Here is a 23,485-nt window from a genome sequence, read left to right as displayed (position 1 = left end):
TCACTGGCCTCCACCTCCAAGAGATTTAATTACATTCTCCGAGCACGATGCGCCTTCTTCTGGCAAGAGTCGGTAACTACAGCACCCAGTGGCCAATTCTAGGTCCAACATAAGACTTAGCAGAGTTTTCAGGACATTAAAATCAAATGAGACCACATGACAAACCCTCATCTGATGTGACTGGTGTCCTTGTAAGAATAAACTAGGACAGAGATGTGGTTGCAGACTCAACTGTAGGCAGATGCAGGAATGTCACCTTCTACAGGGCATAGAGTTTCCACTCACAGAAGAAATCACTGTAGCCAACACCTTGACTTTGGATTTCTGACTCAAAGCCGGGAGAAGGCAAACTTTGATGTTTTGGTGCTACCATCTGTGGCACTCTGCCGTGTGGCCCTGGAGAATGGCTCATCTGTGTTCTGCTCTGTGCCTTCCTGTCTCGCAGCAGAAGCCCAGAGCCATCTTTGGTTATCCCTGCGTCTCTTTGGTATCCAGAGATGCTACTTTCCAGCGTCCTTTGCTGGTGTGATTTTTGCCCTTTTCCCTAACTACTAGACAAAGATAAAAACAGGATTAGCAAGTGATGTGGGACACCCCTTCCTCTCAATTCGGCTGGAGTGTCCTGGGAGTCAGCTGACATTATTTAGGCATGATATACTGGCCTCCAGTGCACAGCATGTTAAGTTTTTACAGGGTACTGGCTGTGTGGATTCCTCTCTGCCGCTTTCGATCTGGTAAGGTGCCGGGATTTTATAGGTGTGCGATCGTTTTATTTTTGAAAGAATAATGTGTGCTTATGAGGAAACGGAGACTCCAAAGAGAATTCTGTGGGCAACCCCAGCCTTGGGGACATACCGAGTCTGTCTTTTCCTTGCACATGGTAGCTTGTTCAATAAACACAAGTAAGAGAAAAACTTCTCTTATTTAAGCAAAAACAATGAGTTTCTAGTAATTTTCACCCACCTCGTGCATCGCTTGCTCAGACAATTTCAGGGTCAGAGGCTGGGGAGCAACAGCTCTCCTCTGCTAACAGGGAAGGGCCGCCCCCTCTGTCTCCCGATGGAACTCTGCTTCTCTCTGGTGGCCAATTCTAGAACTGCAGTTAAAGCAGGAAAGTATAAAATGTACTTATTTTAAAGTAGGTACATTTTAAAGCCCTTTAAGAGTCCAGTGGCTAGAATATTTTTCTAGCTGACTGTTGAAATAAATTTGGAAGGATCTGAATACTATTTGAGGATTGGTGTCCATCTAATAAATATAAGCAGATTCTGGACTGTGAGGTTGACCACTTCTTAATGACACACTGTGCTATAGTTCTGTTCATAATCTGTGTTTGTGTTCCCAGCCACAGTGGTGCTGAATATTACAATTTAATCTTAGGAGACTCAGGAATTTATGAACTTCCTGTATCAACAGGAGCCCGGCAGTTTGGAAGCAGCAGAAATGACAGGGTGTGTCACCTGCGTTGGGCTAGGCAGCCAGAGACAATGGTCAAGCCACCCATCCAGAGGTATGCCAAGCCAGTCCTCTGCCCAGTGTGCCTGAAGTCTCAGGCAATCCCAATCCTGTGTATGTGACACTGGTTCATACACCTGCATGGTAAGATTTAATTAATAAATTAGACAGGTTAAGAGATTAACAACAATAACCAATAGTAAAATATACTCATTATGGTGTGATAAAATGTATGTGAACACACTCTCCCTCGAACACCTCAGTTCCTCATTGTGCTTTAGTAATCCCCCCCTTCGTTCTTTCCCTTTCACCCACAATGTCCACCCTCCCTCTATCCCTCCCTCACCCTTGCTCCCTCCCTTCTTTCTTTCCTTAGTTTTAACAGAGGGGTTCAGTTTGGCCCAGACTAACCTAGATCACACTATGTAGCCCAAGCTAGCCTCAAACTTGTAGCAATCCCCCTGCCTCATCCTCCCCAGTGTTTACTTACAAGCATGAGCTACTATGCCTGCCTGTCTAATTTTTTTGTTTCTCTTTTCTTTTCTTTTCTTTTCTTTTCTTGTCCTTTCTTTTCCTTCCCTTCCCTTCCCTTCCTGCCCCCTCTTTTTCTTTTTCTTTTTTTCTTCAAGACAGGGTTTCTCTGTATAGCCCTGGCTGTAGACCAGGCTGGCCTTGAACTCAGATTTGCCTGCTTCTGCCTCCCAAGTGCTGAGATTAAAGGTGTGTGCCACCAGTGCCAGATGTCTGGTTTATTTATTTATTTATATTGAATATTTTATATATTTACATTTCAAATGTTTTCATCTTTCCCAGTTTCCCCTCCAGAACCCCCCTATCCCATTCTCCCCCCCCCTGCTTCTATGAGGGTGCTCCCCCTCCCACCCACCCACTCCCAACTCACTACCCTGGCATTCCCCTGCACTGGGGAATCGAGCCTTCACAGGACCAAGGGCCTCTCCTTCTAGAGGATGCTAGACAAAGCCATCCTCTGTTACATATGCAGCTGGAGCCATGGATCCCTCCATGTGTACTCTATGGTTGGTGGTTTAGTCCCTGGGAGCTCAGGGGTGGGGGTGGGTGGGTTCTGGTTGGTTGATATTGTTGTTCTTCCTTGGGGTTGCAAAGCCCTTCAGTCCTTTAACTCCTCCATTGGGATCCCCATGGTTGGCTGTGAGCATCCAAAGACAGGATCTCATGTGTCTCATGGTGAGCTTTGAACTTGCTGCATAGCCAAGAATGCGCTCCAGTTTCTGATCTCTCTGTCCCTACCTCCATGGTGCTGGGGTTGCAGGAATGTATACCACCATGCCTACTGTAAGGTGCTGGGAGTGAACTTAGGGCTTTGCTCATGCTAGGCCAGCATTCTACTGACTGGGCTCAACCCCAGACCGACAACAACGCTTTGCATTGCAAATATTACTGTAACTGAGTCTTCAGAGAAGGGGGATCTGCTGTGTTTCCTTGTGTGCTATAAGCCTACATTGTTTAGCATTTATTTATTACTGTGTATTAAATTTTCCTGGAATTATTTATTCTGTGTGGATGGATGTTTTCCCCATATGAGTGTATTTGCATCGTGTGTGTGTGTGTGCCTGGTGGCCAATGATGGCACCTGATTCCCTGGAACTGGAGTTATGCATAGCTGTGAGCTCCCGTGTGGGTGCTGAGAACTGGACTTAGGTCATCTGCAAGAGCAGTGCCCTTAACACCTGAGCCCTCTCTTCAGCCCATTTGTGTATTTTTAAAACTGTGAATGGGTATTTTGCCCGCATGTAGGTCTGTGAAGCCTGTATGCGAAGCCTGTGTGTGCCTGGTGCCTGTGGAAGCCAGGTATGATTCTCTCGAGCTGGAGACAGTTGTGAGCTGTCATGTGGATGTCGGGAATTGAACTCAGGTCCTCTGGAAGAGCAGAGACTGCTCTTAACTGGTGAGCCATCTCTCCAGCACTGGTAAAGGTGTATTTGTTTATTAAATGCACATGCATGCTTTGCCTGTGTTTATCTAAGTACGATGTATGTGCAGGGCATGAGGAGGTCAGAAGGTGGCACCTGTCGGATACCTGGGAACTGCAGTTTGTGAGTGACCATGTGGGTACCACGGAGGGACAAAATCCACAAGAGCAGCATATGTTCTTCATCTCTGAGCAACCTCTCCAGTCCTTAACTGTATCTTATGTGTTGTTAGAGTAAAAATGAAAGAACCCACCAGGCGGTGGTGGCGCATGCCTTTAATCCCAGCATTTAGGAGGCAGAGACAGGGAGATTTCTGAGTTCGAAGCCAGCCTGGTCTACAAAGTGAGTTCCAGGACAGCCAGGGCTACACAGAGAAACCCTGTCTCGAAAACCCAAAAACAAACAAAAATGAAAGAACCCAACGTGTCCGTCCAAGCCCACGCCCACTTTTCTCAACAGCTCCCAGGGGGTAATGAGGTCCCGGCCAAGGAGAGCACACGTTAGGCCTTGTAAATGGTCTGATGCATAGCTATGGTCTGAGCAGTAGCTAACAGTGAGTGCAGGGGGGACTTAACCCTCCTCTGTGAAGCTTGATAACTGAGTCTGTCAAAGTAAACCGACAACAGACAAGAGGAAAATAAACGATTATATTAACACGCAGGAGCATGGCAGGCACATAAAGTAAAATACAAGAAGGCTCAGAGAGCCAGAGCCAAGAGAACCCCCTTCCCAGGGAGAGTGAGACCATGATTCCAGCTAGAGAAGGGGAAGGGGAAATGATTTTAGGATTGAAGAATTAGCATCGGAGGGGGCGTGGTCCCCTGGGTGTGGCTACACTGTCTTGTTTAGGTTTCCAATCTTCTGAGGAAACAGTCTTTAGGGGGACGGAGGAGAGAAGGACACCTTAGGGGAGCAATCCAGCACAACGGTGTGACAGAAGTAAGGGTGACAGCTGCTGCGACAGCTGGAGGCAGAAAGACCTCAGGCTGATTATTTAGTTCAGCATAACAAGATACCACACACATGGGGGTGGGGAGCTGGTCTTTGTTACTCTATATCACCCTTTATCCCCACCCCCGATATTTTACCCCATCACTAGATAAGAGAGAAAGAAGGGTAGAGACAGAGAGAGAGACAGAGCGACAGAAACAGAGCTCTCAGAGTCTAATATTTTTCTCTTTGTTTCTTCTTTGAGCACAATTACTAACAAAACACAACCAAGCCTGCCCCAAAATGACCAGCAACCACCAGCCCCGTCTCTCAGGGCCCTAGCATTTTCTGAAAAGTTCCCAGAATTCCAAATGTCACACAATCACAGAAACTATCTGCAGCTGACAAAACCATGCCTCTGCTAGAGCACGAGGCAAATCACAGTCAGCTGTGGGGTTTGGGGATGAAATGAGCTCAGTTAATTATATTTAATTAATTAAATGTATTTATCATTGATTTTATTATTTAATTATCTAACTAATTAACCGGAACAATTAATTAATTCAATTTAATTCTGGGATTAAAATGAAAACATATTCTTAGAATATTTCTGTGCCACTACAGAGGTGTCTTTCCCTGAGCCACAGGAACAGCGTGGCAAGGCACCAGACAAACAGTAGAGTGTCAGCATCTGTCATCACTGTTCTTGTGTCCTGCAGGGGGACAGGAGCAATTCCCAGTCCCTAGACTTGGATCTGCCCAGTGTGGGCAGGGTCCCTGTCTTCTGAAAGTAGCATGGGTGTTCTTCAAGGGAGCCCTTAGGAGGATGGCGTCTCATAAACACGCTGCCCAAGGGTCTCGTGCCTTGTAACGCTCTGAAAATCGCTGAAGGAAGACCCCAGATTCAGATAGTATGCAAAGACAAAGATCATTGATTCTGCAGAAACAAGCATGGTTAATTTTTTGAAATGGCGACCTGCATGCAGACAAAGGCATGCAGGCCTTCTTACAGTGAATCTGGGGAACTCCCTAGAAGAGCTAGGTAATCTCAAATTTCATTGGTGGGTGCTAGGGGGTCACAGGCGTTCAGTGGTCTGCATCCCTATGTCATGAACGTTTAACCATAGGATGAGATTGGGCTGCCCAGTGCAGATGGCCCATTCTGAGATAAGATGTTTCCCCATTTTGTGGCTGACCTCAGGCTGTTCTTTGGGAGGGGTTTTATGACTCGGTTTCTGGATCTTAGGGTCTGTTCCTGGAGCTGGTGCCTATGGCCTTCTGTTTTAAATCAGGCCTGGCCCTTACATGGAGACAACAGGGGTTATGTTGTCCTTTCAGTCTGAGGACCCCAAGGAAGAACTGGTGCAGCCCCGTTTGCCCTACTGAGTCTGCTTCCATAGCACTGGACCAGGGTGCTGTTCACTGGTGGCATTGCACTCACCAAAACTGCTCTGGCCACACATGCCTGTGCCTGCTCGGGTGTGCATGCAAGTTTGTGCACACATACACATGGGCGGCCAGTGTAGTGTGGCGTGGGGCAGCTTTGTGTATGGTGTGGATTTCTCAGACTGTGAACTGCAATGTAGGGAGAATCACCTGTCAATAAAAAAACTGATGGCTGCCAGGCATGGTGGCACATGCCTTTAATCCCAGCACTTGGGAGGCAGAGGCAGGAGGATTTCTGAGTTCGAGGCCAGCCTGGTCTACAGAGTGAGTTCCAGGACAGCCAGGGCTACACAGAGAAACCCTGTTTTGAAAAACAAAACAAAACAAAACAAAACGCCGATGGCCAATGAGCTGAGGCAGGAAATAGGAGGTGAGACACTGGCAGGAAGTGAGAGGATTCTGGGAAAGAATAAGGTTATAAAAGAGAGCAGAGCTGGGTGAAGAGCAGAGACAGGCGGAAACCAGCAGGTAGGCGAGCCCAGGGAGGCGCTGAGGAAGACACAAAGGAAGACGCGGTCCAGAGCCCAAGGAGAGGTAACTAACCACATGACAGACAGAAAATAGTTTAAAAGGGTTAATTAGGTTACAAACTAGTCACTAATGAGCCAAAGCTTATGGCCTAGGCATTTAATAATGATTAGTCCCTTACTCATTGTCCCAGGAGCAGGCATGAGGTTAGGAAAAAGAACCGGGCTTAACTTGTACAGTGAACAATACTTTTCGGGGCTCTGGGGACAGGACTGGCTATTTCCTGCTCAGTCTGAACACTGAGACTTTCTGTTCCTTTTGCCTGCTCCATCTCCAAATGCAGATCTCTGGCAGTTCCTAACTGAGGACAGTCCGTTCTGAATCTGGAGAGCGTCCTTTGAAGACAAATTTCTGGGCCCACAGAGACAGACATGAAGGGCTAATTACCCAAAGGCCTCAAGTGAGCGGACACACTCAGGACTGGGAAGCCGACATGCGGAAAGATCTGCAGGCTGTTAGCATGGGCAGAACCCAGGAAGATCGACATACCAACCTGCATTCGTATTTACAGTGTGGATGCTGCAGGGGACAGATCTGCAGATGGAATCTTTCAACCCATAGTTCTCTGTTCTGACCTATAAAACCTTCACCCTCCCCCATCCCCACCCCCACCACTGTACACACAGACACACCACACATGCGGGAATTGAACCCTGGTCCTCTGGAAGAGCAGCCAGTGCTCTTAACAGAGGAGCCATCTCTCCAGCTCCTGCTGGTCTTTTCTATGTGGCCCAAGATGGTTCCTCTAACTGTGTCCAGCGTTGTCTGGTGCTTGCTGGGGTGTGACCTGTTCTCTGGTACCCACCTAGGCTATGCTGCACTGTGCCTGAACCCGGGTCCCCCAGCGTCCATCTTTGTTGTGTCCCACTGGACCAGATGCACTCGGCCAAGTCTAGTTTTGCAGTGGTGGAGGGAGGTGGATTTTACCACTGGTCAGCAGTTGGTGTCAAGTCATAGTATGAAGTGACCAGGGTGGGGGAAGAAGGGAGACCTGAGAACCTGTGTTGAGTCTCAACAAAGGTTATGACATGGGTCCCTCTCACAGGACTCAGACCAGAGCTGGAAGCCAAGCGAGGAGTAATAGTTCCAGTGACCCAGAGTTAGAGTTGTCGCTCTCAGTTGGGGCCATTAGATGGCAAAGAGGATCCCAGACTGGGGGGTGCAGAGATGATTCACAAGTGAAGGGGCACAGAGCAAGTGAGGTCTGTGGAGTGGTGGGAGGGGCTAGGATGCCACGTGTGGACCTGAACCACCACCACAATGACCTAATCATTTATTGTCTCCCCAGTTCCCTTCCCTGGCTCTGGGGTCTCCCTGTCTCCTTACTTTCCTGTCTCTGTTCTTTACCTTTCTCCCATCCCCTCTTCCTTATTTCTCTGTCCCTGCCCCTTTTCCCTCTGTCCCCTTTCCTGTTCTGTTACTTTCTCTCTTCCCCTTTCCTCTCCTCCTCTTCCCTCCCTCCCTTCCCCTTCTCCTTCCCTCCCCTCCCCTTGCTTTCCCCTTCCTCCCACCCCTCCCCCTCTCTTTGGCCTTTATTACTGTCATTGACACAGTGGAATGGAAGTATGTGGTTGGATTTGGATCCTGAGTCTGAGGGTGATGTATTTATTTCATCCCTTTTCAATTTCAGACATATGTTGCTCTTTCTGTGGGGTTCCACCCGAACCATCCACATGAGACCGTCACAGGAAAAAGTCCTTCTTAGCTGAGTGTTGCTAACTTGGCTTTTCTGATTAAATCTGGCCCAAGGACTGTGGAAGCAGAGGGAGGAGCTGCAGTTGCTTGCCATGTATTAATTGTGGCCTGCAGCCACTGCAGTAGAAACGGAATTTTGTCTGGGGCTGTAAAGGCCTGAGGACTTCTGGAAGCACCATTTGGTGAATGTCTCTGCAAAGGACATTGAGTGTAATCCCTGCTCCAGGAGAGGTGCGGTGAGGCGGGGCCAGATGTTCCCTTCCCACACTCTGCCCTTCTGCTCCCCCTCAAACCTCAATCTCCAGCTCTTCTCCCTCTTCTCTTCCCCCTCTCCACCTTCCTTATCCTCTCTCTCCTTCTCTCTCCCTCCATCCCTCTTTCCCCCCCTCTCCCAGCTATGAGTTTTGCTTTGTACCCCTGACCAGTGTGGAGCTTGCTGTAGCCCAGGCAGGCCTTCAACACTGGGGGATTCTGGTGCCTCCACTTCCCAAGTGCTGAGATTTCAGGCTCGCACAACCACAGCCAGGACCTTTCTCTTCTGTTAGTTTTCTCTGCGTTTGGTATTGGGGCCAGATCACTACCACTGATCTACAGCCTCAGACTCCTCTCTTCTCACACAAAGAAGTGGCCAGTGTGTGTCCTTTTCCAAATCCTGGTCATGCTTTCTAAATAAGATAGATCTGCCCTGGGGCTCGGCTGGGACAGGCCACTTTTCACAGGGACATACTCAAGCTTTCCTCAGAAAATGAGGAAAAAATACAAGAATGTAGTTTAGAAATTGGAGAGTTATTTATTTACCTATTTAATAAAATCTATCATTTTTTTTCCTGCAGAATCTTGTCTGTCCCTGGGCACAGCCACATCAGCAGGAGGCAAGAGGAGGCAAGGCTCTCCTTCAGAGAGAGAGAGAGAGAGAGAGGGAGGGAGAAGGAGAGAGACAAAGATGAGTGGAAAGGATGAAGAGGGCTTAGTTTTCTATTGCTGTGAAGAGATGCCACGCCCAAGGCAGGTCTTTTAAAGGAAAGCATTTAATTGAGGCTGGCCTATATTCAGAGATTTAGTTAATTATCATTACGGCAGGAAGAATGTTGGCACACAGACAGACATGGTGCTGGAAGTAGCTGAGAGTTCTACATCTGGATCAGAAGGCAGCAAGAAAAGACAATGAATCATTAGGCCTAGCTTGAGCTTCTGAAACCTCAACCCCCTCTCCCCAAGTGAGGTACTTCCTCTAACAAGGCCATGCCCACTCCAACGAGGCCATGCCCACTCCAACAAGGCCATGCATCCTGATAGCGCCACTCCCTGGAGACCAAGCATTTGAATTTATGAGCTGATGGGGCCATTCCTGTTCAAACCACCACAGAAGATGACAGAAGGGAGCAAGAGGTCTGAACTCTAGCCAGGCTCCCACGTGGAGCTCGGACCATCCAAACAGTGTACAAGATTTGCAAATTAGCTACTCAACTATGGGTAAGAAGGAGCTGGTATAGGCTGGCCTGGGCGCCGTGTGTGGAAGGCAGTGTCCAGTGCAGATAGCAAGAGGAGCTGTTGCCTTATTTTCTACTGCTGTGAAGAGACACCATGACAAAGGCGACTTATAAAAAGAAACATTTAATTGAAGGCTTGCTTACTGTTTCAGAAGGTTAGGCCATCACGGCAGGGAGCATGGCAGCAGGCAGGCAGTCATGGTGCCAGAGCAGTAGTTGAGAGTTCACATCCATGAGACAGTGTAGACACCCAACTCGCCAGCAAGAAGGACGCCACAACAGGATTCTTCTGCATACATTTATTGGGAGAGCTTTATAGTGAAAGCAAAAGACCCAGCCCAAAAACCAGTGCTGCTTATATAGGCCTAGGATAGGTGTGTCTACACCCGATTGGTTATGCTTTCAGTACCTCATTTACATGCCTCGGGCCAGGCAGTGACTCGGCAAAAAACTCTACCGCACATGCACACATTGGTTGTTTACCCATATTCATGGGCATCAGCTTATTGAAACCAGCGCCATCTTGTAATGGCGTTTATTGGCTTCCCACATCTCCCCCTTTTTTATTTAATAGAAAAGGCCTAATCCGATGATCTAGTCTCGCACTTCCTTAGCACAAAACGATCAAGAAGGATTTAGAAGGGCAAATCAGATCACCCTACCGCGTGCGATGAGGAAACCTCAGCCGTGTGCAAGGGCTGATCAATGATCGTTGAGTCTCTCATCCCAGTGCAATGGATCCATAGATCCGTGAGGTCCGAGAGCAGAGGACTCAGATGCTGACTAATTCTTGAGCATAGATAACCAAACTTCAGGGGAGGCGCTGTTTTCAATGGCTAAAAGTGCTTGAGTTATAATCACCTTGTCACGTTTTTGTTGGGTTCTGAATTTGCATACCAACCAGAGCATGAACACCAGTCCACAGCATATGGCAGCACCAAACAAAATCACTCCCACCCATTCCTTAAAGTAAGAAAATGCAGAGGTAAGCCAAGAGGTAAAGTCTCCAAGGGTCACTGGTTTCACTCTGGTTCCAGGATCTGTATCTGCAGCTTCGTCTGCAATCTTTCAAGCTCCTGCGACCAGTTCCCCTTTAGATAATTCGATAAATCTGTACTTTTAATAAAAGAATTATTAATATACCTAATGGGAGTAATGCACACATGCAGGGTTGATGCCACACAACTCATTTGTATGACATCCATGTCAGGTTGTAAAACATCCACTCTTTGATTCACTAACAATAACCCTGAGGTGATATGAGAATCCACCCTTTGCAGGGTAAGCAATGCCTCAGACGTTTTTTTCTGCTTCCTGATTTATGGTGTCAGCAGTATTAACTTGATTGGCCATAGCAATTCCTGCGGTAACCACTGACACTGCGGACACCACAATGGCAGTAACAATGGCAGCTGTGATTCCAAAATCTCTCTTTTGCTGAACAAGACTCATGATTGGGAACTTCTCTGGATCTGCCTCAACAGGAAAAGGGACAAAGGTTGGTAGATGTACCACTAAGGCTAAGAAATTGGTTCCATTCCAGCATTGCGTCAAAAAACAAGTGATATTTGTACAATCTAACCATTCTGTATTATTTTGAAATTCAGCCAATATAAAGAAAAACGGAGGATTGACACAAACTTCTACTGGAGAAGTAGTCATATTTCTGATAACTCTATTAGATGTCACATTATCTAAATGAGCAGAGGTATTGGAACGTATGGCAGAAACATTCAATATCTCATGAAAGGTTCCAGTCAGCAATGCAAAGGCTGACAAACTGGTACTAGCACCTGCCTCATTACTTAAAATCCATTGGTAATATGGCCAAATATTTTCTTTTCCTGTAGCATCTCCTTTATCATTCATTACGGCAAAATCCAATGGAGGTGACAAAACAAAACCCTTTGCTATTTCTTTCCGAGGAAAAATTTTTGATTGACAAGGTGAAAAAACTATAGGAAATGCAAGGTCCGGATGACACCAGGGCACACTGCGTATAGCAGTAGCATTACCAACAGGCCATCGTGATCTTTTGGGAATAGTCACATTTCCCTTTATCATAATAGTGGTGATGTTTATAGGTGAAGTTACATTATTTCCAACATCACTTGAGCCTGATTGTGCTCCTTGAACAACTTGCGTTAAAGCATTAAATAACACTCCAGAGCTCACTTTATTTTGGCTAATGGGATCTGCCCAATTAGAGATAATCTTTTTCTTTAAAAACATACAGGGTGTAAAAGGTTTATCCACATTATGCACAAAGCATAGTGTATAATTTAAATGAAAACTCGTACTATTATATACCTGTGGCTCTTGAGGAGTTTGCCGTGCACAAGGCACATCCAAAAAACATTCAGTTGCAAGAAACAAAGGCAAGATAGAAGAATTGGAATGTACCGGTAAGGGTACTGGCCATGATCTCACTATGGCCCACAAAGGTATACTTATCCCTGCCTCAATCATCAGGAGTAAGAATAACAGAATCATCTTGGGATTCCTCTTGATCTTTCACGGTTCTTATCAGTTGCGTCGGAACCCAAAGTGGATTATCTTCACCCTGTGGAAAAACACAAATAGCTCCCCTGGATCTGATTAATATGGGATCAGGGCCATACCATTTATTATCAAGGACATTTTTCTATTTGACCATTTCATTGGGCGGTTGAGGCCATTGTCCGTGCCTTTCGGCTGGTGATGTCCCAGCATCATCCAATTTTTAAAAATTAAGGGTAAATATTGTAAGGGATAGAGCCAACTTTGGCGTCATAGCCTCTATCCCCCCTTTTGTTTTAGCAAATATTGTTTCAAAGTACGATGGGTTCTTTCAATGATGCCTTGGCCCTGTGGATTATAGGGCAACCCAGTAATATGTTTCACTTGCATTTGTTTGCAAAATTGATTAAATTTAGAAGAAGTATATGCAGGACCATTGTCTGTCTTCAGCACAAGGGGCTTGCCCCATGCAGCCCAAGCCTCTAAGCAGTGAGATATGACATGAACTGCTTTTTCCCCTGTCAAGGGAGAGGCATGTAGGACACCAGAACTGGTATCGATGGACACATGTATGTATTGTAATTTACCAAAAGCTGGGATATGCATGACGTCCATCTGCCAAACATCTAGGGGTCGCAATCCGTGAGGATTAGCGCCTACAGAAGGTACATTAACAAATTCTACACACCTACCACACTGTAGAACAATATCTCGAGCTTCTGTTCGTGTGAGCTTAAACTTTTGTCGTAATGTAGAAGCAGGGACATGATAAAGTTGATGAAAATTCTTAGCACCTTCTATAGAACTTTGTGAGAGCAAAACCATATCTCTGGTGGCTGAATCAGCAATTGCATTTCCCTTAACCATAGGTCCAGGTAATGATGTATGTGCTCTAATATGTTGAATATAAAAGGGGTGTTCACGCATCAAAATACAATCCTGTATTTTCATCAAAATTTCAGATACTGGACTAGACTGCTTAAAATTTCCAGCGGTCTCTAATGCTAATACAGCATTAACCACATAAACAGAATCAGAAATAATATTTATGGGCATAAAGAATCTCTTAAAAACTTCTAAAACCACCAAACATTCCACCAATTGAGGGGTTCCTGGTGTAAATTGCAACCTTACAGCCTTTTCATTAATCACATAACTTCCAATTCCTGTTTTGGATCCATCTGTATAAATATCAATGGCTCCCTTTATAGGGGTATTAGCCGTCACCTTTGGAAATATCACTGGATGCAATAACATAAAATGTAATAAAGGATGTTTAAGATAATGATTATCAATTAAACCAGAATAACTGCATCTAAGAATGGCCCATTCATCTATAGTCGAACACAACATTTGCATTTGTGCGGCAGTATATGGAATTATTATGCTATCAGGCAGTTTTCCAAGTGAGTAATTGAACTTTTTATGCCTTTATGGGCCATATTTGCCACCATGGTGGGATAATGCTCTATAGTCTTATTAGGGGATATATGTGGATGTATCCATACTAAAGGACCATCTTGCCATAACACAGCAGTTGGCAAATTTATGGTTCTTAATATGCATAGGTACAAAGGTTCTTGCTCATTTATGCGATTTAGCTGTGCTTTTTGGATAGCTCTTTCTACCTTCCTAAGAATTTCAGAAGCCTCAGGTGTTAATTGTCTCAATGAGGTAATATGTGATTCTCCTTCTAAAATTTGAAATAGAGGTTTTAATTCCGAAGTAGGGATTCTTAAATAAGGTCTAATCCAATTTATGTCTCCTAATAATTTTTGAAAATCATTTAATTTCTTTAAATGATCTTTTCTTATACTAATCTTTTGTGGGGCAACACACCATAAAGTAATAGTGGCTCCTAAAAAAATGACTAATATTAGACTGTTGTACCTTTTCCAATGCAATAATCAAGCCATTATTTTTTAAAGTTTCATTAAGCAAGCCATAAGCTTGCTGTATACTTTCTTCTTCAGGTCTACATATCAAATAAAAGAGGCACTGACTCCATAGATCCTTACTGACTCTACTACATCTTTCAATTCTTTATGCAATATTGGCTCATAATATCGCTGTTGATCTTGATCCTGAAAAACAGGAAAAGCCTGACATATTTTACGCAACCCTCTAGGAGTGCAAAAAGAGTGGCCATTGCCACTTGTTTTCTTTTCTGTATAAGGCAGAGGTGGTGGGGGAGCACTGAGACTCCTCCCCATTGGACCAGATCTTTCTGCCTCACACTCCCCAGCAGCCTCCTCCAAATCTTCCTCCTCCCCTGCTGATAAATTCCGAGTCCTCCGAGCTAGATAATTCTAACAACTCAAAGTCCTCGAGAGGAGGGTAAATTGACTTAATTTTTTGATCTTGATTCTTTATATTATCTTATCTTTTGAATCTCTATATTTTGGTTTCTTTTCCTTTTCTCTTTTTATATCTCTTCCTTTACTTATTTTTCTGTGCGTTCCTTCCTTTTCATTTCTCTCTGTTTCTGACATGCTTTCCTGGTGCTCCTGCAAAAGTCGCTGCCCTTCCTTAACAGCTGGTTCGCATTTCTTGTCCTGGATACAAGCCTTAATTAACTTCCATAGCAGTCTTGTTCCTGCTTTCACTTTCCCTTCAGCCTCCTCTCTCGCTATATCTCTCCCTAACTTTTCCCAACTAGGTAGCGTCAGTGACCCAGTGGGGGCAAACCAAGGAGTGAGTCTATCTCTTTTAAGAACCCTCTCACTGTACTTTCAGAAATCTTTAAACCTCGTTCTTTGAGCAAGGCTTGCACCAGCCCTACTAACGGCGTAGACCCATGATCGTCCTGGACTAAAGTGTTATCTACGTGAGATTATTCCCAGCAGATACATTCATGTCCAGGGCGATGAAAATTAAGACAATAACACAATATCAGGACAAGAAAAAAAAAAACAAAAAAAACCAAACAAGCAACACAACCCCAGCAACAATCACAGGATCTATTCCGAAAGAAAGCATACTTCTCAGAGACTTACCTTAATTCTCCCAGTTCTGAATCCTCCCTTTCTTGGGGGTCCTCGCTCGTGCCTTAAGATGTCTTGTTCTCGGATTTCGGCACCACTTGTAGATGCCAGACTCGACAGCAAGAAGGACGCCACAACAGGATTCTTCTGCATACATTTATTGGGAGAGCTTTATAATGAAAGTGAAAGACCCCAGCCCAAAAACCAGTGCTGCTTATATAGGCCTAGGATAGGCATGTCTACACCCGATTGGTTATGCTTTCAGTACCTCATTTGCATGCCTTGGGCCAGGCAGTGACTCGGCAAAAAAAAAAAAAAAAAAAAAAAAAAAAAAAAACTCTACCGCACATGCATACATTGGTTGTTTACCCATATTCATGGGCGTTGGCTTATTGAAACCAGCGCCATTTTGTAATGGCGTTTATTGGCTTCCCACAAGACAGAGGCAGGGGGAAAAGGGAGGCGGAGGGAGGGGACTGAGGAGAGGGAGGAATTGAGGAATGGGGCCCGGTGAAGGCTTTTGAAAGATAAAAGCCAAAATCCACTCCAACAGGGCCACACCTCCTCTTCCAAGGCAACACCTCCACCTCCAACACCTCCTAATCCTAACTCAGCCCACTAATGGGGAATAAAACTTCTAACTATATGTGCCTATGGGCGCCATTCGCATTCAAACCACCAAAGCCTTTCTTCCAAAGAGATAGAAAATAATCTAAAACTATGAGTAGAACAGTACTTGTTGATACTAAAACACACTCATGAGATGCTTTTCAGTTTAACAAGGCAGACGCTGTTGCGGGGAAATATAAAAAGAACCGCCAGGTTCCTGCCCTTGAGGCCCGCAACTCTCTGCCCCACAGGCCTGGCCAGCCATGCACTGGCAGGCAATGGCATACCTGTTTTTATCTCGTGGAGATTCTGAGTCAGAACTCCACAATCTCTCCCCGACGTCACTAGGCTCCCACTGACGGGTTGTTACCACGCCAGCCCCATGCTTCAAAGCCCCCACCCACGCACGCCGCTGTACCTTTTTGCTCTGGAACCAGTCGAATCCGTGAGAAGAAAAACACCACACAAGCTTAGCTCAGAAACAATGATAACTCTATCTCTGGGTGCAACAATTAAAATCTTATCTTGTAAGCCCTATTAAATCTGATTCCTCCGGTGCGGAATCCTGAGGATCCACCATGATACTGGGAAACTCTCGCAGCTACATCTTGCCTTCAAGCTATCCCCATTGCAAAAGCCTCTAACTTTATCCTCCTTCCTCGCTTCCGCCGTCAAACCCGGAAGTCCCGCCTACTTGCCCAGTGATTGGCTCCTTTATTCATTAAGGGATTGGTTCACAAGAAGTCATCTGGGTTCGGGACTCACTCCTTGTCCATAACCCCTCCCAGGAGAGCAGAATTAGCATCAACATACAAACAGCACCAGGCCCATCCACAAGACACAATCTAGGGTCACCTGAAAAGAGAGCCTCAGTGAGGAGTCCTCTAGACCCGGTTGGCCTGTGGAAATGCTTGCAGGGGTTGTCTTGCTTGTTCGTTGATGTAAGAGGACCCATCCCACTGGGGGCGGTATCATTCCTTTGGCAAGGGTTTCTGAACTGGGCAAGAATAGAGGAAGCCAGCTTAGTGAGCGAGCGACTGTATTAATTCCTCCCTGCTCCTGAGTGCCCAGGTGAAGTGACTTCCTGTTGGAAGTTCCTGCCTTGTGCTCCAAGCACCTGGCAAAGCTTTACAGCTTTATAGCACGTTTAGTATGCACCCCTTTGGGTAGACACTAGGGACAGCTGTGACCCATGCGTCACAAGTCAGAAGTGATGCTCACAGATCATTAACTGTGACATATATTTGTCTTTCAGCTCTGTTTCTGTCCCCTGCTTGCCCCTTCCCCTCCACACCATTCAAGCAGGCAGTAAACTGGTTCTGAGTAGGCTGGTTCTGAGAGTGTAGGGTGCTAAAACTGGCAAATGTGCCCTGTATCCTTAAGTCTGGACCAGAACTCATGAATGATGCTGCCAAGAAGTAAGGAGGGTGCTCCAGTCAGGAACAGCGGGGTCCCAGGGGAACAGAGATAACAAAAAGCCTTTCTATAGGTCAGGCTTCCTAGGTCTTAAAAATGTCTCCATGCGAAGAGTGGGACTGGGCCTCCCTCATCCTACTAGAATGGAGAATCGGAACAGAAAACTAAGCTAGGCTCAGAAAATAAAGCTTTACTTGAGGACTGTGACACCTGCCCCCAGACTTACGGACTTATGGAAACAATGCCACAAGTATGCACCCTGTGGGAGGCGTCATATTAAATGTTTACGGGTTTGGGAAGGTGCAGGCATGCATGTGTATTCTTGTGTGAGAACCCTAATATCTTAGGCCCTTGGGGAAGTTTAAAAAAAAGAAGAGTTGGCTAAGCTAATAAATAAAAACCCTGTACAAAAATCACACCCTCCTTTTGTGGTTTGATTTGGCTGTCTTCACTTTTAGCTTGCCTGGAGGCTTTGTAATCCCCAACCCATGGCTGGTTAGAGCTAATCGGTGCAGTTTCCTTAACAAAGCCGAGGCGGGTCCGTGGTTCAGAAGCAAAAGATGCAGGAGTTTAGTTCTTATGAACACAGATGCACCATATTTACAGAACCCCTGATCTGTTCCTGGTGCCGAGGGGCCTCTTGACCTCTTGTGAGGATAAATAAGGGCAGGGGGCTCGGTTCCTAGCAGGTCGTTCCTTGTCTTAGTCTCAGAATGAAGGATAAATGTGCCAAGCCTGGCTCCTTAGAGATTGGGATTCCTGCATCACTTCCTTATTTGTAGGCCAGAAAGAGTTTCTCTACTAGTCATGAAAGCAAGAGAAGAGAGAGAAAGCATCCCATAGACTGAGCATGGCCCTAGATAGTGCTTCGGAGCATCCACTGATTGATTCTGAGAGGGTTGCTGGCCATGGTGATGCCGGTAAGCCATTGCATCAGACAGGATCCAGAGAAGCTGAGCCACGGAGGAAAGGATCTATCTATCATCGATCATCTCCATCTATTATCTATTTATCACCCATCTAAATATTATCTATTAATTATCTACCTATCAGTTATCTACTTGGCTATCCTTGTCTTAGGGTTTTACTGCTGTGAACACACACCATGACCAAGGCAACTCTTATAAGAACAACATGTAATTGGGGCTGGCTTATAGGTTCAGAGGTTCAATTCATTGTCATCAAGGTGGGTACATGGCAGCATTCAGCTGAGAGTTCTACATCTTCATCTGAAGGCTGCTAGCAGAATACCTACTTCCAGGCAGTTAGAACTAGGGCCTTATAGCCCACATCCACAGTGACACACCTACTCCAACAAGGCTACACCTCCTAATAGTGCCATTCCCTGGCCCAAGCATATACAAACCATTACAATCCTCTGAGATCTATCAGTTATCTATCTTCTACCTATCAATCATGTGTGGGTATGTCTATCAACTATTATGTCTATGTATTTATCTGTCAATGTATGTATGTATGTATGTATGTATGTATGTATGTATGTATCTATCTATCTATCTATCTATCTATCTATCTATCTTTATCATCACCTGCTTATCAATGTCTATCTACCTTGATATTGATCTACATACTAATTATCTACCTACGGATTACTTACTTATTTATCTATCAATAATCTAGCTATTGTCATTTAACTATGTCTACCTACTCACCTATCATTTATCTATCTTCACCTTGTAATGACTTATCGATATCATAGGTATACACACATTCACACACACACACACACACACACACACACACAGACTTAATCACAGAGGTTTGGGCCCCCATAGTCTGGGAGTTGGGCAGGGTGTGTTAATGGTAACTGGTGGTGCTGACTCAGGTAACCGGGTAACCTATGTTCTTGTCCTGCTAAGGACAGATTGCTTCTGGTTTAAAGCCGGTTGCTTCTAGGTTATTACAGATCTGTCACAGGAACCAAACTGAAGACCTCATCATGACTCCAGCTCTGTTAGAATATTTTGCATCTAGAATGCTGTGCTGTATCTTTCCACAAAATCTCCGTTCCTATCAAAAGTTTCTGGGTTACTCTGAGTCTCTGAAGGTCCCTGAAGTCTGTAATGATTAGACTGACTCAATTTATTGGCAGCTGAAGCTGACAGCATTAGACTGGATAGTTTTAGGGCCTCAGCTTCCTCATCTGAACAGTGTAAAGAGTGACAGAGCCCATAGCATTGTCCTGAAGAGTAAACGGTACAATGTACTAACAGCTAAAGTAACTGCATTGTCAGTTATTACCAGTTTCTGGTAGATAGTGGTTCTAAGTAATGGCACGTCCACAGTTAAGCTTTACCCACAAACATCTCATAGAACTTTAAAACACTTCCTCTTTACTCAGTGGTGGCCATACAAGAAGTATGTTGGGGAGTTAGCTGTGTCCACTCAGGAACATGGGGAAACCAGGGACTGTAGACAGTGGAGTTGGTTTGAAAGTTGTTGGTTTGAGAGACCCACTTGACACCCAGTGAGGAAGGACAACTGGGCTGTACAAGTGTGGGGTTGTTGGATCAGAGAAGTAGAGAAAGCAAATCAGATCAGCCACATGACATTTGCGACGGGTGTTTTAGGAAGTCAATCTTACATTAAAGTAATGAGCGGGCAGGGAAGACTGGGGGCATTGGGAAGAAGGGACTGGCGCTTGCTAGGGATGATGGAAAATCTGGTTGGTATAGGAGTAAGAAGACTACAAAGAAGGGAGGTTATTCCGGGGCTGAGGGGGTGAAGTCAAGGATTGGCTAAGGAGGGTGAAATTGCATCCAAGGTTCCGTGTCTGATGACAGAAATAGAAAGGGTTAATGGTTGTAGGGCACGGTTTGGGAGATGACGGAGAAAAGTATACAGGGTATTTTCATTTGATAATATAACAGAATTTTTATAATATTCAAGTGGCAATACCCAGGAGGAAGTCAGACTGTACTCTCAGAGGCTGGGTCGCTCACCCATCTTTGCAGGGCTTAAAGATGAAGCTCTGAAGTGGAATGAGTCCCAAGAACTTCCGCTAAGTGTAAGTTTGAAAATATACCAGGATAGGCCATCTTTTCTCTGATTGCAAACTGTCAACAAGTGAGGCATAGCAATTTCTCATTTTCCACGGTACTTACGATCAGTGAATTTGCTCTGAGCGTTGGATTAGCAAATCCTGAGGAGCTACCTCAGGAGGAAACACAGGCTTAATCCCTGTGTCTCGTCACAGTGTTTTCTTCAGCCAGTCAATACATTCTCTCTCTGTCTCTCTCTCTCTGTCTCTGTCTCTGTCTCTCTCTCTCTGTCTCTCTCTCTCTGTCTCTCTCTCTCTGTCTCTCTCTCTCTCTCTCTGTCTCTGTCTCTGTCTCTCTCTCTCTCCTCTCTCTGAATAGTATCCTGTAGTGTGTGTGTGTGTGTGTGTGTGTGTGTGTGTGTGTGTGTGTAGGCCAAGGCTGAGGGCTAGGAGTTCCACTATTGTTCTTCATCTTAGCTTTTAGACAGGGTCTTTCACTGACCCCGGAGCTGACCAGTGGGCTGGTGCTAGCCTTACAGAGATGCAAGACCACGCCCAGCTTTTACAGTGTGCTGGAGAGCCAACTCCTGCACAGAAAGCTCTTTATAAATAGAGTTACCTCCCTTGCTGTCTTAGGGTTTCCATCGCTGTGAAGAGACATCATGACATTGTAAAGCAACTCTTATAAAGGACAACATTTACCTGGGACTGGCTTGTGGTTTCAGCGGTTCAGTCCGGTATCATCAGGGCAGCATGCAGGCAGACATGGTGCTGGAGGAGCCTAGAGTTCTACATCTCCATCCGGAGCCAGCCAGGAGGAGACTGGCTTCTGAAGGAGGCAGGAAGAGAGTCTTCTCCTCATTGGGCAGAGCTTGAACCCTGGACCTCAAAACCATGACCCCTACAGCTGAACTTCCTTCAGTAAGGCCACACCTACTCCAAAAGGCCACACCCCCTAGTATTGCCACTTCCCATGAGCCAATCCTATTCAAACCACCACACTGGTTTGCTTTATATTGGATGTTTCTCCTTCAAGACACTTTATTTAACATAGATAGTCCACTTAGCGCTATAGAACGCTTGACTGACTGACTGCATATACTCTCCCTGCGTGAACTGTCTCTAACACATGCATTCAGGAGCTCTTGCATTTAGGAGTGCTATGCTTGGGGACCACTTGATATCGAGATATCAACTGACCATTTGATATCGAGTTTAGGAGGGCCTTCAGTGCTATGTTTGGGGACCATTTGATATTAAGAACTCACCAACAAGGGGTAGAGAAATGTGAATGGTGGTGCATGTTTAAATGAGCACTGAGAGAAAAAGGCTGCCAGTTGCTAATTGTTAGCTTTCTGCTGGAACATGCCAGGTGGGGGATTTGAAGCTTTCAGCGCCCCACACACATCCAGAAACTACCCCCTGAGTGCTGTTAGCACTGACTTAGAGGTTATAAATAAGTGTCATGAAATAGGTGGATCACAAAACTGGAGTCGGGATAACGGGGTCATTGTGCTTGCCTGAGGACACAAGGCGAACAACAGTGACGACTGTTTGCTGTTTAGTCCCCAAAGCCTGAGGCTTTGGAGTTCATTTGTAAATGAACTTGTAAATATTTGTCGTTGGAGAGTAAACTTGGATGTGAACCACCATAAAGATGTTGGGCCAAGCTCAACTGGAGCCCTTTCTTCTGCATTTCTTACCACTTAAGCCAACTTGTGTCAGCGATAGCAGCTTCACACTAATTGTCTGTATTGGTCACTAGCTGCATTGCTGTGACAAAATACTCAGTAAGAAGCAACTTTAGGGTAAAGGGCTTATTTCGGCTTACAGTTTGAGTGTGTGGTCCAATGTCAGGGAAGGCATGATGGCAGGAACTGGGGACTCCTGCTCATTGTGTGCAGTCAAGGAGTAGAAAGGATGAGTGTTGGTATGTAATTCAGTCTAGTACATTTTTATCCAGTCTAGTTCCCCAACCCATGGGATAGTGCTGCCCACCTTGAGGGTGGGACTCCCCCCTCAGTTGACTCTCCACAGAAATGCACCCACAGGTAGGTGTATCTCCTGGATGGTTCTAAATACAGTCAAGTTAACCATGGCAATTAGTCCTCACACCCTGTTGGTGTCTGAATACGCTTAGCCCAAGGGGTGGCACTATTAGAGGGTGTGGCCTTGTTGGAGGAATTATGTCATTGTGGGTGTGGGTTTTAAGACCCTCCACCTAGCTGCCTGGAAACCAATCTTCTATCGACCTTCAGATGAAGATGCAGAACTCTCAGCTCCTCCTGCACCACTCCTGCCTGGATGCTGCCATGTTCACTCCTTGATAATAATGGACTGAACCTCTGAACCTGTAAGCCAGCCCCAGTTAAATGTTGTCCTTATAAGAGTTGCCTTGGCCATGGTGTCTGTTCACATGAGTAAAGTCCAAGCTAAGACAAACCCCAACATCTTAGTGACTCACTATATACAATAAGGTACATTTCTTGTTCGCAGGGACAAGTCACATAGTCAGGCCAACAGGCATCTGGGGACGCAGGGTCCTTTCACCCATCTGCTAAGCTATTGGAAGGACCAGAAATCTTCTACTGGGTTTTCTACAAGTTGGCCACCAGAGGGTGAGAAAAATCCTGTGGCTGTCTTAGGGGCCAGGACTTGGCAATGGCACAGTATTGGCCTCTGCACTTTACTGGCCAGAACGCAGTCATGACCCTCCATACCTAGAGGTGGGAGCCAGAGAAATGCTGGGGACGTACAAGGGTGTGTGTTTGTTCCTGGTATTGCAACGAAGACCACACTCATTTATAAATGTCCAGCCCATCGATTTGGGGGTCAGAGGTCCAAATCAAGCTGGATGGACCTGAATTCTAATGGGATATCCACATGGGGGGAGATTCCTGGAGAAACAGCAGTCACCTGGAAAACAAAACCACTTAGCCAGCGCTGTATGAGATCCTGTGAACCGTGTCCTGAGGAAGACTCCACAAAGTCTTCAGAAGTGGGATTTAGGAGAGAGGGGTTCAGCCTCTGCCTTTGCTGTGGGGCAGGGCCTCCTTTTGGGGTCCTTCCCTCTTTGACCTTGACCCTGAAAGGTCAGAAACCATGAGGCTGGAAGCATTTATGGAGGGAAAGGCTCCAACAGTTTGCATGTTCCCAGATGTAGCGAGAATTATGAAAATACAATTTTATGTCCTTTGGAATTTTTATCACTATAAAGGAGTAGACATTTTTGGTTACTGAATTGACACTGGTTTTGGCTTGAAAGGGTCAGAGACTTTCTTCTTCTTCTTCTTCTTCTTCTTCTTCTTCTTCTTCTTCTTCTTCTTCTTAGCTGTTTAGTGGCCTCATAAGTCACGCTTGTCCGAGTTTCTCTCTGAGGCAGGAGAACTTTATCCAATAAATATGCTTTAAAGAGCAGTGGCTTCTTACTGAGCTTAAATGTGTTCCTTGTTCCCCTTTGGAATGTTCCCCTCAGCAAGC

This window comes from Mus caroli, unplaced genomic scaffold (genome assembly GCF_978045245.1).
Source record: "Mus caroli unplaced genomic scaffold, Mus_caroli_1 scaffold_18, whole genome shotgun sequence".
Taxonomy (NCBI): domain Eukaryota; kingdom Metazoa; phylum Chordata; class Mammalia; order Rodentia; family Muridae; genus Mus; species Mus caroli.
Note: the sequence above shows the minus strand (reverse complement) of the source record.